This window comes from Trichechus manatus, unplaced genomic scaffold, assembly GCF_000243295.1.
Source record: "Trichechus manatus latirostris isolate Lorelei unplaced genomic scaffold, TriManLat1.0 scaffold00341, whole genome shotgun sequence".
In the NCBI taxonomy this organism is placed as follows: Eukaryota; Metazoa; Chordata; class Mammalia; order Sirenia; family Trichechidae; genus Trichechus; species Trichechus manatus.
Genome location: NW_004444277.1, coordinates 164150 through 182113, shown reverse-complemented (window position 1 = coordinate 182113; position 17964 = coordinate 164150). Strand labels below are relative to the sequence as shown.

At 39.3% G+C, this 17964-nt stretch overlaps 1 protein-coding gene across 1 annotated transcript in view; it reads left to right on the top strand.

Moving 5' to 3' along the window:
- LOC101341638 (nuclear RNA export factor 3) overlaps positions 1-17964 on the top strand; it is a 183183-nt gene that overhangs the window by 12742 nt on the left and 152477 nt on the right. The gene's annotated exons all lie outside the window — the stretch shown is intronic.

The window sequence follows — 17964 nt, the reverse complement described above, 5'->3', positions numbered from 1 at the left end:
ACTCTCCTGAGGTCACAGAGAGCCAGCTATCCCAATGTTCTCTGTAGTAGAATTCTTAATATTATTCCTGACCATTTATTTTTTAAAACTTTTTTTCTTCTATAGGTATTTGTTTTACAGATGAGGCACTTGAGATACTGTAAGGTGAAGTAAAGTGTTCCAAGTCACACAGTTTGTAAGTGACACAAATGGGGCTTGAGCTGCGCATGTCTCCAGTGCCCATACTCCTAGCCAGTCCAGTTAGGAAGAAGAAAAAGGCATTTGTTTAACCATGTCAGCCCATGGTGGTTGATGTTAGGCAGGAACCATATCTCTCTGGGTGGAAACTATGCCTCACTTGTGAGTTTGCCATGTAGCAGAGGGTATTTATGTAAGTAAATCAAAAAGTTAATAATTATAAAAATGAAAAGGTAGTGATCATCACTGTTACTATGCATTCGACAACTTGGGTGTTAAAATCATTCCCTGGACTTCCATGGTGAATTACCTTCCCTTTTGGGAACTCAGAGTGCTTTTCCACACGGGAATCACATTACTCTGTTCCTGAGGCCTTGCTGGGTAGGAGGCAGGGCTGCTCTGAGCCCCTTGGACAGGTGAGGGCAGATGAGGTCAGGTGACTTACCTAAGGTTCCCTAAAGTTACTGGATTAGGTGTAGCACCGGGGCCCACATGGCTCTCCTGTCTCTCCTCCAGTTGCCTGTCCTTCATACATAGTGTTAGCTTTTGACCCTATGTGTAATCACTTTTCAAGGCTCAGGGAAATAGGCACTAAGGATTAACTTCAGGTAACATAAGAGGACCATCCCGTTGCTGTTGAGCTGGTTCCAACTCATGGGACCCCATGTGTTATAGAGTATAACTGTTCGGTGTGGTTTTCTTGGCTGTACTCTTTATGGAAGTGGATCCCTGGACCTTTCTTCTGTGGTGCCACTGGTAGGTTTGAACCCCCAACCTTTACATTAGCAGCCGAGCACAAACTAGTTGTGTTACTGTCTCACAGTTCTAGAGACTAGAAGTCTGAATTCAAGTTGTCAGCAGGGAAATGCTGTCTCTGAAGGCTCTAGGGGAAGGTCCTTCTTTGCCTCTTCCTAGTTTCTAATGGTTCCTGGCAATTCTTGGTGTTTTTTGGCTTGTAGGTGTGTCACTGCAATGTCTGCCTCCAACTTCACATGACCGTCTTCCCTCTTCTTTTTATAAGGACACGAGTCATATTGGATTAGGGCCCACCCACTCTAGTATGACCTCATGTTAACTAATAACATCTTTAAAGATCTGTTTCCAAACAGGGTCACGGGCACAGGTACGGGAGGTTAGGACGTCAACATATGTTTAAACCCATTGCCATCGAATCGATTCCAACTCATAGCCACCCTGTATGACAGAGTAGAACTGTCGCATGGGGTTTTCTAGGCTGTAATCTTTATGGGAGCAGATCACCAGGTCTTTCTACTTCAGAGCCACCGGGTGGATTCAGACCACCAACCTTATGGTCAGCAGCTGAGCACTTAACCTTTGTGCCACCAGGGCTCCTGTGAAAATGGCCCCCCACCATACAACAAACTGACCGATGCGTGGGGTGGTGAGGAAATAGAAACTATAAAAATGAACTCAAAGTAAACCTGTCCCTTATAGAAAAAGATTAACAGAGTTGAACAACGGGATAATAAACAGAATTTATATAATGAGAACCAGGTTTCTAACTGCCAGAAGAACACATTATAAATAAGCAAAAAGGGAATATTAACTCTGTGGTACTAGAAAGGAATCAGTTATATCAATATGAACTCACTTTTAGATACATAAATAAATAGATATAGATATGTGTGCATACATGAGTTTGTAGATATACATAAAGTCCCTAGTTCTATGCACTGAGAGAGTCTAGAAGTAGTAACACTTTAGAGGCAATAAGCATACCTGGCACTCAAGTCTTGCTTTCTAAATGCCATTCTCCGATAAGAAGAACCCGGGCTTCTTGGACAACTGGGGCAGGGAAAACACAAGATGAGCCTGGGCATCTTGTGTCAGAATGTAAGGAAGTGCTCAAAAAGAAAGGAGAAAAAAAAGGATGGGGGTATGTCAGAGGGATACAGGAGACAACCTGAAAGAGCTTCCAAGGACAAAAGGTAGAACAATTTGATCCTCAAAATAAATAACAATATTATTTTATTATAACACAAAGAATAAAATAAATGTTGATACATTCATACTGCTACTCACAGCATATTCAATCATGGGAGTGATCACATATAAACACTGAGAATCATGGCCCAGCCAAGTTGACACACAATCTTAACCATCACAAATGGACTCGGGAAATCGGGAGTGGAAAGGAAGAGTGTGCTGTCACATTACAGGGAGAGCAGCTAGGGTCACATAGCAGTGTGTGTATAAATTTTTGTGTGAGAAACTGACTTGACCTGTAAACTTTCACTTAAAGAACAGTTAAAAAAATATGCCTACCCTAAGATATTTGCTGATTAGAAATGGAAATATAATAATTTTAGAATGAGAAAATCTGGAATACACCATTTTAGCCAAGTAATCAAGGTTAACATTACCTGTAATAAGGCATAGTTATTATATACTACCTGATATGATACACTAGGACAGACACATCACCGTACTTGATGGCAATCAAACCAAAAATAAATAACCTCAATCTATTAATGAGAAATTTCCAGAGAAATCCAAATTGAAGGAAAAAAACCAAAAACCTGGTGCCGTAGAGTCAATTCCAAATCATAGTGACTCTATAGGACAGAGTAGAACTGCCACGTAGGGTTTCCAAGGAGTGGCTGGTTGGTTAGAACTGCCAACTTTTTGGTTAGCAGCCAAGCTCTTAAACACTGCGCCACCAGGGCGCCCCAGATTGAAGAACATCATACAAAATACCTTCAAAAGTTTTAAGGTCATGAAAGACAAGGAAAGATCAAGGCACTATCATGGACTGGAGGCAGATAAGGAGATAGGAAAAGTGAATGCAATGTGGGATCATGGGCTGGCTCCTGTATCAGAAAAAGGACATTTGAGGAAACAGTTGTGAAATCCATTTAAAGTCTGTAGGTGAGTCAGTAATACAGTATTGATGTTAATTTCCTGGTCTTGATAACTGTACTATGGTTAAGTAAGATGTTGACATTAGGGGAAGTTGGGTAAATGGTATTATCTAAACAATAACCATCTTTTAAGAAATAAGCTGCACATGCTTTCATTTGGCAGCCATAAGATTAGTTTATATTACAGTAACGGTGAGTAGAAGGTACCAACAGCATCTGCTACAGGCACTAAAGTTAAGCTGCCTAGATTCAAATCCAGGCTTTACAACTTCTAGCACTGTCTCCTTGAGTAAGTTACTTACCTCTCTAAGCCACAGTAAACTTTGGAGTGGATCTTTGAGGCCTGCCAGCAGTCACATGAGTGAACTTGCAAGAAGATCCTCCCTGAGTTAAACCTTAAAATGACTAATGCTTGCCCCGGCCAACATCTTGATTGTAGTCTCATGAGACATCTTAGGCCAGAACCACCCAGCTAAGCTTTCTCATATCCCTGAGCCACAGTAACTATGAAATAACAAATTTTTGTTGCTTTCAGCAGCTAAGCGTTTGAGGAATTTGTTAAGCAGCAGAGATAACTAACAACTTATCACAGCACCTGGTGTGTTTATAAAAGCTCAATAAATCTGAGTCATGATTAAAAACTAAAAGAACAAAATGTACAATACATAAAAGTACAAAGTACAGAAATGAAAAATTCACTGTATGGTCTCAATGGCAAAATTGAAATGGCAGAAGAAAAAAATCAAGTTCATTGCTCCCAGATCTGCCTTACACAAAATACGAAATAGCACTGGATGTTGACTTAAACTCACAGAAAGAAATGAAGTGTACTGGAAATGGTAAATATGTGGAGTAGTCTAAGATGACTCTCAGGACTCTGTCATGAGGGCCAAGGGAAAGGGAATACAGGAGGAAGTGCAAGTTTGGGCACGCTGGAGAGATGCTGCGTTCATTTTGGGCATGATAAATTTGATGTTTGAGGTTCCTATAGGACATCCTGGGGAGATGTTCAAGAGCCAGTTGGAAACAGGGTTAGCCAAAAAGCCACAAAAAAACTGAAGAGTGTCAGAAAATCCAAAGAGGCTAATAAAAGGAAGAGAAATGTAATTTTGCAAAAAACCATGGATAATCCCCACAGCATATGTTGCATGAAGGTGTCTTTGTTACACTACCAGAAATCATAGCCTGGTTAGAAATAGCTTAGAATCTTCAGTCTGAAGAGTCAAACATAAATCTGTAAAGCAATGACTGGTTTAGACAGAAAAATAATAGGTCTTTTCCACTGAAATCTACATATTATTCTAATATCAGGACCTGGAACATTCTGAAAGCAGGCAGTTTTTATAGATCAAAAAGGAATGTGCTACTCCGCACTGGACAGATTTGTCATGAAGATGTTTTATAGGCTAAAAGTGTAAAAAAGTTCAGTAAAGGTTTAGATCAATTCACTGATGGAAGATGTAAAATAGCTGAATAAGGAGACTCAAACTCGCTTCCTAAGCTTACAAGGGCGATTTACTGCTATCTTAAGAGTCGGATGGACAATTGGGCAGACTTAATACCGCACGTATTAGACTTTGTGACTTCCTGAAACTAAAAATCGGCTGCAAGTGCTGAAGACAGATGGAATTTGGCATTCATTCCAATCCAGGGCTTCTAATCAGTTTGTTCCAGTTCAAATCTCTGCTGAGAATTTGCATTTCCACCCCCAGATACACTGAATCAGAATCTACAGTTTAACAAGATCCCCAGGTGATTCTTATGTATAATAAATTTTGAGAACCACTGCTGTACTGGTGGTTCTCAGAATTGGTTCCTAACCAGCAGCATTAGCATCACCTGGGAACTTTTTAGAAATGCAAATTCTAAGCCGGAGGTTGAACCAGAACAAACTGGTTCGAAGCCCTGTTCGAAACTCATAAGTCAAGCATAAGTTATTAAAGTAGATATACAGAGGAAATGTGATTTGATTTTAGGTTAATCATCTGAGCCTGTGAATAGATGTTTATGACATTCTACAGTTACTCATCTAATGAGTAGTAAATATTTTGAGTAGTTGAGTGTTTTTGCACAAAAATATTCACCATAGTATAATATCACACTGTTGATTTGAGAATAAAACTAATCAATTATAAATCAAAATATAGCAGTCAAAACTGGAGAGTCGGAAGAGACCTTAGAGATCATCTAGTCCAGTTTCCTACCAGACCCAGGAATGCCTTTCTGCCTCAGCCCCTCACATGAGCACTCAACTCAGCCGGAACTCCTACAGTGACAAAAGAGGAAGAATGTCCCATCAGCTGAGCACCGTGCTAGGTGCTTCACATACACTATCTCATACAGTCTTTATAATTCTAAGTGTTAGACCATTTGACAGACAAGAAATCTGAGGCACAGAAAGTTTACATAACCTATGTAAGGTCACAACATGAGTGATGGGACCCAAATACAGTACCTAACTTCAAATCCCACACTCTGTCTATAAATGACATGAGCTCCATCTCCTCTGTAAGACATAGCATCACTCTTTAGGGACAGCTCTTATAAAGAACAACAGGATGCAAAGGGTGGTAGAAGCCTCACTTAAAATTTATCTTCCCTGTTACTGCACCACTAGTATCTAATAGGATATTATGGCACATGCTGACAGAACTTGAATCATAAAAAATACAAATTGGACTTTTCTTGGCTAATTTGTCAGGGTAGAGAAATCTTGTTCATCTTTTGGATTTCTAATTGTTATTTTTGTATAATTTCTAGTTGTGAATTTATTTTGGCATTTTGTTCCTGCGTTATTTTCCTGAATTCTTCCATTTTTTATCTGTATTTTCCATGAATTTGTCTGCCTTTTCCATGAATCTGCCTATTTTTTCCTCATTTTTGTCTGCTTTTTGCTTCAACTCTTGGATAATTCTGAGTATTAGAGATTTGAATTCCCTATCAGGTAGTTCTAGTGCCTTTTCTTCTACTGGAAAGTCATCTTGTGTTTTATTTTGGATGCCTACTGGAACCATCCTGTCCTGTTTTTGGAAATGTTTTGATATTGTCTGCTTTCTTCGGGGCATTCAGTGGTTATTTTTCTCGTTTATTGACTGTAGATTTGTTTGTTTCGTCTATGTCTGAGCAGGTGGGCTATGTGTTCTTTTTGTTTGCTCATCTGTTGGCACGATACTTTTCACCTCCTTCTCCAATAGGCTGGGTCAGTCGCTCAGATATGGTACAGCAGGCCAGGTCTAGCTGAAGAGGAATTGCTTGGATGGGTTGTTTGTGGCACTTACTGCAGCCACCAAGGCGGGCTGGTAATCAGTGCAGGGCAGGTTCTAGTAGGCCATGCTTGTACTGCTTGGTGGTGTGATGTTCAGCCCAAGTGCAGGTAGGCAGGATGGAGTGGGGAGATTGTGCTGTGTGGAGCTAAGATGAGTAAGGGAGAGAGGAGAGAGGAACAGGGGCCAAAAACATACAAAAAAAAAAGAGTGCTGGGGGAGCTTCCCTTTGGAGTGGAGAGATGAGAGACTGTGAAATGGAGAAAAACGAAAAGGGGAAGAAGAAGGAAAAAAAGAAAAGAAAGTAACGAATAAATAAAAGTTAGAAAGAAAAAAGAAAAGTAAAACTCCCAGGGATCCCACTGGCGCAGCTATGAGGTCTGGGGAAGTTGTTCCCAGGTGTTGAAGTACAGCCTGGCTATAAGGCGTAGAGGTATCACTCAGCATCAGGTATTCAGGGGACAGGAAGAGAAGGTAGGTATAGAGAGATGAGAAACTGAGTAATGAAGAAAGACAAAAAGGGAAAAAGAGGGAAAAGAAAACAAAACAAATTAAAAAAAAAAGAACAAGAACCCCCCCAAAAAACAGAAAAAAAAAACCGTGAAAAAGAAATGCCCTCAGGGATCCCTCTGTGCATCTGCACAAACTGAGGGGTTAGGTCCCAAGCTGCGCAGCACCGCCCGGCCAGAACGGGCCCCCAATTCAAGAAAAGAAAAAGAAAACAAACAATTCAAAACAAACAAAAGCCCTGGGATCCCACCAGCGTGGCAGCACAGACCGGGAAGCAGTCCCACACTCGGGCGGAGCTCCACAGCCTTTCAGGAAGAAGCAAAGATGGCGCACGGAGCCAGGCACTTGAGCGAAAGGAGGGGGAGGCAGCGAGAGGCAAGGAAGAAATCAAAAGAAGCAGCAAAAAGCAACACCAGCAACCAACAAATGGCACCCAGGGAGTCGGCCAGTGCGGGCCGGTGGAATCCAAGCAGCTGATGCTTCCTGGCCGAGAGACCATGGCCATGGGAAACAAAGGAGGCTGAGTAGGGGTGAAGAAAGGTGGAGGGTGGGAAAGTATATATCGTTGGTTACCGGTTATTCTGTCTCTTGCTGGAATCTCTGTGAAGCTGCTTTCTCGTACCCCCTGTTCGCTGTTCTCTGATTGGAGTCCAAGATGGCGGACCTGTGCTGCATTAGCTGATAGGGGACCTCTGCATGAATGTCTCCTGGCTTTCTGTTCTCTGTCACTTTCCTATTCCATTTGGTGCTTGGCTGAGTTCTTTATCTCTTCATTTGATGCTTAGGGTTTCAGGATTGCTGTTTTCTCTGTTTGGCTTCGTTTTTCGGATCTTTGCTGTGGAGGGACGTTTTGGTGCTTCTGCCTAGAGCGCCATGTTGCCGGAAGTCCTTCAGTGGATTTTCTATGGGCCCTTTGTTACTGCTGCAAATTCTACAGGACTCACCTTGCAGGAATATGTTCCAATATGCTCCCTGAAATACAGCATTTTGAAATAATATTCTCTCTCTCGCTGTTTCTCTCCATACACACACGTACATATACATACAGAGATGTATATATACATATACATAGGTGTATATACACATATAGGAGTCCCTGAGTGGCATAAATGGTCAGGTGCTCTACTACTAACCAAAAAGTTGCTGGTTCATACTTTCCCTGAGGTGCATTGGAAGACACACCTGGCAGTCTGCTTCTGAAAGGTCCCAACCACAAAACCCTATGAAGTAGTTCTACTTTGATACGCATGGCATTGCCATGAGTCAAAATTGACTTGATAGCAATTACCAACAACAAAAAATATACATATACATAGGTGCATATATACATATACACAGGTGTGTATGTATATGTATATATATGCATACATACACACATATATATACATGCATGCACACACACAAATAATATGTGGATGTTTAAAAATCTCTTTAATATCCATTCCCCCATTTATCATTATGAAACTATTGCAAAATACTTTGAAACATTACTTAAGTTGGCTTTACTCTATGCTAAATTAGGAAAGTACCTCAGGAGCCATTGGTCTGTTGAAGGTGTTCTGAAAGAGCTAGTTGATTACTTTATAGGGAATTTCCAGTGTCCAGAACAGGATATTTTTGTAGAAACATAAAAATTGATTCTAAAAATAATTTGAAAATTCGAAGGACCAAGAATAGCCCAGACAACATTTTAAATAAAGGGGTCAGATTGGAGGACTACTCGGCCTAATTGAAAGAATTACTATAAAGCTACACTCATGAAGATGGTGTTTTATTGGTGTAAGGACAGATAATTTGTTAAAGTGAACAGAACAGAACGTTCAGAAAGAAACCCACACATATATGTTCAATTGACTTTCAACAAATGTATCAATGCAGCAATGCTAGCCTTTTCAATAAATGGTGCTGGAACAACTTGATATCCTGACCCTCACCTCATAACATACATAAAAAATAACTTGAAATAAGAATAAATTTCAAAACTAAAAACTTCTACCATGGGGTAGATAATAATTTCTTAAATAGGCAACAAAAATATTTTATCTAACAAATACTGATAGAATATATAACTATTACAATTCAGTAATGAAATGGAACACATAAACATTGATGTCTTAGGCATTAGTGAGCTAAAATGGACTGGTATTGGCCATTTTACATCAGACAATCATATGGTCTACTATGCCAGGAATGACAGCTTCAAGAGGAATGGCATTGCATTCATTGTCAAAAAGAACATTTCAAGATCTATCCTGAAGTACAACTCTGTCAGTGATAGGATAATATCCGTATGCCTACAAAGAAGACCAGTTAATATGACTATTATTTAAATTTATGCACAATCACTAGGGCCAAAGATGAAGAAACTGAAGATTTTTACCAACTTCTGCAGTCTGAAATTGATCAAACATGCAATCAGGATGCATTGATAATTACTGGAGATTGGAATGCTTAAGTTGGAAACAAAGAAAAAGGATCGGTAGTTGGAAAATGTGGCCTTGGTGATAGAAACAATGCTGGAGATCACGTGATAGAATTTTGCAAGACCAAGGACTTCTTCATTGCAAATACCTTTTTTCAGCATCATGAACGGCTACTAGACACATGGACCTCACCAGATGCAATACACAGGAATCAAATTGACTACCTCTGTGGAAAGAGATGATGGAAAAGCTCAATATTATCAGTCAGAACAAGGCCAGGGACCAACCATCAATAGTTCATATGCAACTTCAAGTTGAAACTGAAGAAAATTAGAACAAGTCCACGAGAACCAAAGTACAACCTTGAGTATATCCCACCTGAACTTAGAGACCATCTCGAGTAGATTTGACGCGTTGAACACTAATGACAGAGGACCAGACCAGTTGTGGGATGACATCAAGGACATCATACATGAAGAAATCAACAGGTCATTAAAAAGACAGGAAAGAAAGAAAAGACCAAAATGGATGCCAGAAGAGACTCTGAAAGTTGCTCTTGAACTTCGAGTAGCTAAAGCAAAAGGAAGAAATGATGAAGTAAAATAACTGAACAGAAGATTTCAAAAGGTGGCTTGAGAAGACAAAGTAAAGTATTATAATGACATGTGCAAAGAGCTGGAGATAGAAAACCAAAAGGGAAGAACACACTCGGCATTTCTCAAGCTGAAATAACTGAAGAAAAAATTCAAGCCTCGAGTTGCAAAACTGAAGGATTCTACAGGGAAAATATTAAAGGATGTAGGAAGCATCAAAAGAAGATGGAAGGAATACACAGAGTCACCATACCAAAAAGAATTGGTCAATGTCCAACCACTTCAGGAGGCAGCATATGATCAGGAACTGAGGGTACTGAAGGAAGAGGTCCAAGCTATACTGAAGACATTGGCAAAAAACAAGGCTCCAGGAATTGACGGAATATCAGTTGAGATATTTCAACAAATGGATGCAGTGCTGGAAGTGCTTACTCGTCTATGCCAAGAAATTTGGAAGACAGCTACCTGGCCAACCAACTGGAAGAGATCCATATTTATGCCTATTTCCAAGAAAGGTGATCCAACGGAATGCAGAAATCATCGAACAATATCATTAATATCACAGGCAAGTAAAATTTGGTGAAAATCATTCAAAAGCAGCTGCAGCAGTATATTGACAGGGATCTGCCAGAAATTCAAACCGGATTCAGAAGAGGATGTGTAACCAAGGATATCATTGCTGATGTCAGATGGATCCTGGCTGAAGGCAGAGAATACCAGAAAGATGTGTTTTATTGACTATGCAAAGGCATTCCACTGTGTGGATTGTGACAAATTATGGATAACATTGTGAAGAGAGGAACTCCAGAACACTTAATTGTGCTCATGAGGAACCTGTACACAGATCGAGAGGCAGTCATTCAAAGAGAACAAAGGGATACTGCATGGTCTAAAGTCAGGAAAGGTGTGCATCAGGGTTGTATTCTTTCACCATACATATTCAGTCTGTATGCTGAGCAAATAATCCGAGAAGCTGGGCTATATGAAGAAGAAGAGGGCATCAAGATTGGAGGAAGATGCATTAACAACCTGTGTTATGCAGATGACATAACCTAGCTTGCTGAAAGTGAAGAGAACTTGAAGCACTTTCTGATGAAGATCAAAGATCACAGCCTTCAGTATGGTTTACACCTCAACATAAAGAAAACAAAAATCCTCACAATTGTACCAATAAACAACATTATGATAAATGGAGAAAAGATTGAAGTTGTCAAGGATTTCATTTTACTTGGATCCACAATCAACACCCTTGGAATCAGCAGTCAAGAAATCAAATGACACATTGCATTGGGCAAATCTGCTGCAAAAGACCTCTTTAAAGTATTGAAAAGCAAAGATGTCACCTTTAAAGATTAAGTGCACCTAACCCAATCCATGGTGTTTTCAATCACCTCATATGCATGTGAAGGCTGGACAATGAATAACGAAGACTGATGAAGAATTGATGCCTTTAAATTGTGGTGTTGGCAAAGAATAGTGAGTATACCATGGACTGCCAAAAGAACGAACAAATCTATCTTGGAGGAAGTACTGCCAGAAAGCTCCTTAGAAGCAAGGATGGCGAGACTTCATCTCACATACTTTGGACGTGTTATCAGGAGGGACCAGTCCCTGCAGAAGGATGTAAAGCTTGGTAAAGTAGAGGGTCAGTGAAAAAGAGGACGACCCTCAAGGAGATGCATTGACATAGTGGCTGCCACTGTGGGCTCAAGCATAACAGTGGTTGTGAGGATGGGGCAGGATGGGACAGTGTTTCATTCTTTTGTACATAGGGTCGCTTTGAGTCAGAACCAACTCGACAGCACCTAACAACAACAATTCAATAACAGAGAATAAACAGACAAGCAACCAGATAAAATATGGGTAAAGATTTAAACAGACACTTCATAAAAGAAGATATATGAATGGCCAATAATTACATGAAAAGATGTTGAACACCATTTGTCATTAGGAAAATGCAAATTATAAACACAGTGGGATACCACTTCACACCCACTTGTTGTCAGTTGACTGTGAGTCTGCTCCTACTCAGGGTTAAGGCAAGGAACAACAAATGGATATGAAATGGTATCCCATTGTGTTTATAATTTGCATTTTCCTAATGACAAACAGCTGAAAACATCCATCACACACACTAGAGTGGCTAAAATTAAAAATACTAACAAAAGCAGATGTTGGTGAAGATACAGAGTGACCAGAACTCTCATATATTGCTGCTGGGAATGTAAAATGGTAGACCCACTCTGAAAATGTCTGGCATTCTAGAGACCTGGGTGCTCACAGAATATAAGGGTGGAGTTGGGAGACAGGCAGGAGGCCACAGGCTCCACCAGCAGGGGATCCTCCCTGTCAGTGATCCCTCACATCTTCAAAAAAAAAAAAAAAAATACAACTTGCTTGATGTTGAAAGACTTCATAGGGAAACTGATGAAAGAAGTGAGTTCAGTGTTCAGGGTTTAGTGAACACAGTTAAGGATACTCTGCAAGAAGATAAGAACACTGACACAGAAACGTGCAAATAAGCCACTCAAAGTCACAGGGAAGGAGGGAATGGGCTTTTGACTGACAGTGGACACTAGATTGAAGTCAGGGCCAAGTTTAAGCAGTTTGCTAAAAAGTAATCCTAGCCAACATGTGAGTTACACTTATATTTGAGGCAGTAGAGTGTAGTATGGGGCTTAATAGTCTCTGTTTCGGAATCAAATAGACCAAGTTCAAACCAAACAGACTTCAGCTCTAATTCTTTTTCAACTGTGTACTAGCTGTGAGACCCTGGGCAGGTTGCTTAATTTCTCTGAGCCTCATTTGTAGAATAGGAAATGTAATGGTATCTCTTAGAGTTGTTTGTAGGATTAGATTAAATAAAGATATATAGGCAGCTATTCATATAAATATCAGCTATTGTTATACCTAGGTGGTGCAAACAGTGAATACACTTGGCTGCTAACTGAAAGATTGTAGGCTTGAGTCCACCTACAGGTGCCTTGAAAAAAAGACCTGGCATGGTGTTTAAAGTGCTTGCCTGCTAACTGAAAGGTCAGTAGTTTGAAACCACCAGCGGTTGCTCAGGAGAAAGATGTGACAGTCCTTTTCCGTAGAGATTTACAATCTTGGAAACCCTACTGATTTTGGTGTTTATTATTCCTTGGTTATTCTTTACACATTTACTATATATTCATGTATTCCTGAGCAATATATAGCATTGTTTTTTGTTTTTAAACTTTATATAAAGAGTATCTGATTGTATGTGTTCTCCTGCAATGTGCCTTTTTTTTGGTCAACATGACATGCACATGACTCATCCAGATGGCTCCAAAATAGAGTCTTCCAAAAATATCTTCCATATCCTTTTCCTGAACTAGCAAATGTTTACATCAACATTGCAATATCTTGCACATGTCCCTACTGGAAGCATATTATGTTGTCTTTATTTGTAAGAGGTTGTAGAACTTCATTGAACTAAAATGTTCTCTAAATGGACACCCATTACCATCGAGTCAATTCCAACTCATCGTGACCCTCTCTAAATGGAGAGTTCTGTACAAATAATTCTTTCATTAATTAAAGGTTAACAGAATTCTGTTTCCTCTCAGACCTCAGTATTAGTTTTTTTTTTTAATTTTTCGAAAATACATCAGTTATTTTTCAGTTGTTAGTAGATACATTTTTTACTTCCCTAGCAGATAAGTAAAATAAGGCATAATGGGTGCACATTAATTAGTGGTGGTGATAATTGTTGATGTTATAAGGGTTGACTTCTATTGGCTAAATCTAAAGATCCTGTCGTATCTGCCTCACCTCACTCTGAACATAATGACGAGAAGCAAATATTCACAGTGTGGAGAATTCAACGTATCCATGATTATTCGTCTTGGATGGTTTTTGAACCTGGCTTCGGAATGAGTATTGTTAGGAACGGTCTAGTTCAAGGAGTTTTTTCTGCCCGCTCCCTTGAAGAGAAACAATCACCATGTGTAGATCTTTCAGAAAGGTGGATTATTCTAAAATAATACTTTAGGCCTGCTCCGAAGTGGTCTAAGTCACGTAGTAGGTGCTCAATAAATGGTTACAAATGATTTTTGCTTCTGATTTGTCAGTGAGCTAAAATTTTTTTTTTTTATCATCACAAAATGTAATAAGGGCAAAGGATAGTGCTGGGTTTATGGCTTAAACAGAGAAGTTAAGGGCAGAGTCTGCTGAAGACATCGCTATCATGGAAAACACGTTCTCAAGGAGAAAAGATGAGAAAATGGAAGATGTCTGAAGGCATGTCTCTCTCTAGGAGTCTAAAGCATAACTGATTTCAGGGTAGTGAGAGAAATACAGGAGAAGCTCTTCGTCTTTGCTCCTGCTCTGAGGCTGAGATAAACCTGCACTGGAAGTTGTGTCTCTTTGATGTACAGCAAAAGTAACAAGATCTTCTTCTGGCCTTGCCTAACGATTCCTCTTCTTAACTCACGACAGTGGCAGGAAGGGATCTGTCTCTGCTTTGTTCTTGCCAGAGCCTGGACCTAATTGCATTTAGATATTTTCTTCTCTTTTTAAGCCATAAACCCAGCACTATCCTTTGCGCTTATTTTAATTTTGTGATGATAAAAAAATTTTTTTTACCTCACTGAGAATAATTTATTGTTGATGTCCTCGGCCTGTTATTAATCATCTCTACTGTAAAGACAAGCTTGTTAAGTATTACTTTCAACCCATAATTCCAAATCAAAGATTTATTTTTATTGTAGTTGGCCTGCCATCTTAAAAAGACAAACTTTAAAGCCTACAGATCTGTCTGTTAGAAGTCTCTTATTAGGCATGATCCGTTGTTTGCTGTTAGTTACCTTGGAGTCAGCTCTGACTCACAGCCACCTTATGTACAAAAGAACTAAACGTTGCCCAGTCCTGGGTCATCTTCATGATTTTTTATATATTTAAGCCCATTGTTGAGGCTATTGTGTCAATCCATCTTCTTGAGGGTTTTCCTCATTTTCCCTTACCCTCTACTTTACCAAATAGGATGTCCTTTTCTAGGGATTGGTCTTTCCAGATGACATGTCCAAAGTAAGCAAGACGAAATCTCATTATCCTCGCTTCTAGGAACATTCCAGTTGTATTTATCCTAAGACTGATTTGACAGTCCGTCATATATTCAATATTCTTCGCCAACACCACAATTCGAATGCATCAATTCTTCTTCTGTTTTCTTTTCTGATTAGATGTACTTATATTTCATGCAGCCAGTTTTCTCCAGTAATTATTTAAGTTTTAATCTGAGGTTTCATGCATTCTATGCTGTTGAAAACGTCCTTCAAAATATATGATTATAATCTAATCTCTTACTCTGTTAAGAAACCTTATGTTTAATCCCACATCCCACCCAGGTGCATTTAAATGATCTATTTTGTATGTGCCCACATACTAGCCAGGGTACTCAGACACAAACAGGCTTTTGCTCTTTGCTACTGGAATTTGTTCAGATCCACTCTCATTCCCTGTTGTATATCTGTTGTCCCCTTACTGTCTTCTTCCTTGACTCCTCAATTGCACAGGACTCTGCATTTTTTTTCCCGAAATTCTTGCTCTGATAAATCATTTGGTCACATTTCTATGCCTTAGCATTTGGCACCTTCACCCAGACTCATCTTTAGTAACTTTCCTCTGGTCCAAATTATCATAGTAGTTAATAAAATGGGCTTTGACATTTTCAGTCTCCTTGGTTAATGAATTGGTTTGATTAACTTTCTGGATTATCTCAAGGAGAATAGACAATCTAATCATGCTGACTATTATCTTGGCCTTGAAGAATGTCCAACCCACCACCAAACCAAACCTACCACCGTTGGGTCGATTCCAACTCATAGCAACCCCATAGGGTTTCCAAGGCTGTAAATCTTTATGGAAGCAGACTGCTACACCTTTCTCCCATGGAACCACTGGTGATTTCGAACTGCTGACCTTTTGGTCAGCACTCAAACGCTTTAACCTTTGTGCCACCAGGGCTCCTTGATACAATGGCCAGTGTCCCTTAACAGGGTAGAGGAATACACTGGATACATTGGTGCTGCTTTCCATTAATCTTAACAAAGAGTTGTATACAATATGGAAACTTAGGGACACTTGTTGGGCATTTTAAGATTTTAAGGCAATGGTAAGTGCCATTCTATGAAATATTCTTCCATGTCTGTGTATGTATCAATACATTTATTCACCAAACACTCACTGATAATTCATAATATTTCAGGTACTTTGCTGTGTGCTGGGGACTCAGAGCTCTCAAGAAACTTATTTTTTCCCCAAAATTGTATTCTAAAGGCTATTAATAGGTGTTACATGAAAATAAACAAACTAACAAAAAAGGTTCCATGGTTAAATAGGTCTGGAAAAAGGCAGATTAAACAGAGTAATTAAGTTTCTTACCTACAGAATATCTTGAGCTTTTAGATGCTTGCCATCTAATTCTTATTGTGAATGTCTAAAGGAGATTAGAGTAGGACCAAAAAAAAAAAAAAAAAAAAGGCATCCCAATTTTACTTGACCAAGAAACCCTTTCTTTCCTGATTATCTCATTGGGCTAATGTTCCTCACAATATACTTTGGGAAATGCTAGTGTGGTGTATACAAGAATCATATCATGGTTAGGTTGATGCCAAAGGATTTGTTGCTTCTTTTTAACCTGGAAATACTTTTCGTCTTGAAATCTATTTTGTCTGATACTAACATAGCCACTCCAGCCTTCTTGGAGTTACTATTTGTGTGGCATATCTTTTTACATGCATTTCTTTTCAACCTCCCTGTATCTTTCTTTTAAAGTGTGTCTCTTGTAGATAGCTTATAGTTGGGCCCTGTTATTTTATCCATTCTGACAATCTCCACCTTTGAGTTTAAGTGTTTCTTCTACTATAATTTAGTATAGTTGTTGATGTGATTGTGTTGGTTCTCTCTTCTATGCTCCTATAAAACTCATGAAATAGCCAAATATTAGTCATAGACACTGAGATTTACTATCACAATATTTCTAAGCCTGACCAAATTCCTATGATGCCCCTGATACTTAGAAATAGTATGGGATATTTACACACACCTCAAAGGAACACTGAGCCACTTTCGGTGTTACAAAAGCTTCCAGAGGGATATGGGTTGTCATTAAAATCATTCTTAAAGTTGGTTTAGAAGGAAAAGGGTGGCTTTGGTTATCCAATGGTACTAGCATGTGCTATTCATCTATTTGTCTGCAAATCAGACTGGTCTCTACACTCAACATATTATTTTTATGATTCTCAAGGATGCCATGGTACTGAAGGAACTACATAATAGTGATGGTTAAAGTTTTTTATTGTAGGGTAGTTATTGGCTTAGGTGTCTTTCTTCTTCACTAACTGCTTCTCTCCTTGAGGGAAGGGCCATTGTCTTATTTATATGCGTATCACTACTACCTTGGCACGCACACACACAAAAAAAAAAACAAACCTATTGCTGTCGAGTGACCCTTTAGGGTTTCGAAGACTGTAACAGTGCCTGGAGAATAGTGCATACTCAAATATTTGAATTAATGAATAAATGAGCAGATATAAATTCAAGAAAATATGCTGAAATGTAAAACTAATGGACATATGTGTTTGTCTTTCCCATAGAGAAAAAGCAGCAGGCATGTTAGTATTAAAGGACTGAAAGGCAGTGCAGTACCTTGGTGGAGTTTGGACCCATGATTTTGTAGAGGAATCTATTACATGTTTCAGTAAAGATCCCGTTACATATTACCCAAGCTAAAGATCTGTGGGAAGTGGTGAAAATATCTGAGAGCTAATCCTATCATCTGATTCTTCAGGATGTCCAAAAAGAAAACATGTGTGTAGTGTATGTTTGTGTGTTGGCGGGGGTGGGGGGAGGGAGAGGAAAGGAGAGGAGAGATAATCAGTGAGCATGAAGGTGTTAATATGAGAAAGAAGAAAAAAACTGGCACTAGGAGGAGGCCTAAAAATGAAAAGAAGTATTTCTAAGCTTTGCCAATACAGTGGTTGGACCTTCCTTAATTTCGATAGTCTGAAGAAAGGGAACAATTCAAAATCAATATCAGCTCAGAAACTCTACTCTCCTCGAAACTCCAAGAGGATTTTTTATACCTAAG